This window comes from Sinocyclocheilus anshuiensis, unplaced genomic scaffold, assembly GCF_001515605.1.
Source record: "Sinocyclocheilus anshuiensis isolate Anshui unplaced genomic scaffold, SAMN03320099.WGS_v1.1 scaffold1946, whole genome shotgun sequence".
Classification (NCBI taxonomy): Eukaryota; Metazoa; Chordata; class Actinopteri; order Cypriniformes; family Cyprinidae; genus Sinocyclocheilus; species Sinocyclocheilus anshuiensis.
Window position 1 is genome coordinate 206,903 of NW_015546151.1, and position 430 is coordinate 207,332.

General features: G+C 38.8%; 1 pseudogene; it reads right to left on the bottom strand.

The window, feature by feature from the left end:
* Window positions 1-430, bottom strand: part of LOC107701267 (tetratricopeptide repeat protein 17-like) — a 39,507-nt pseudogene that overhangs the window by 30,227 nt on the left and 8,850 nt on the right.

The window sequence follows — 430 nt, forward strand, 5'->3', positions numbered from 1 at the left end:
AGCACACGCATCATTTGGATTAAAACGAAATCGTAAAAATAAAACCATTCATAGGAGCATTCACTATAAACAATTTATTTTCAACCTTTCATACACGACTTTCTGGCGAAAGTGAATCTAGCAGCTTGTGTGAAATGCGCTAGACTGTACTACTGTCCTCTCATTCTGCATCAGTACAAATACCTGCACGCGTTGCGCGTGTTTTGCTTGCTTGAGTGTTTGTGCATTATATGAGTGGCTTTGGAATATAAATCGCAGCACGTTTCAGATGAAAAAACGCGACTTCTATATCTGAAAATATCACAGTTAGGAGATTTATAGCGAGTGGTTCCCTGCATTATTACAGCAAAGCGCGTGATTACAGTACTAAGCCACTGCAATGGAGCAGCTCTAATGCTATTAAATTAAAGATGATGTACCATAGAGCAAA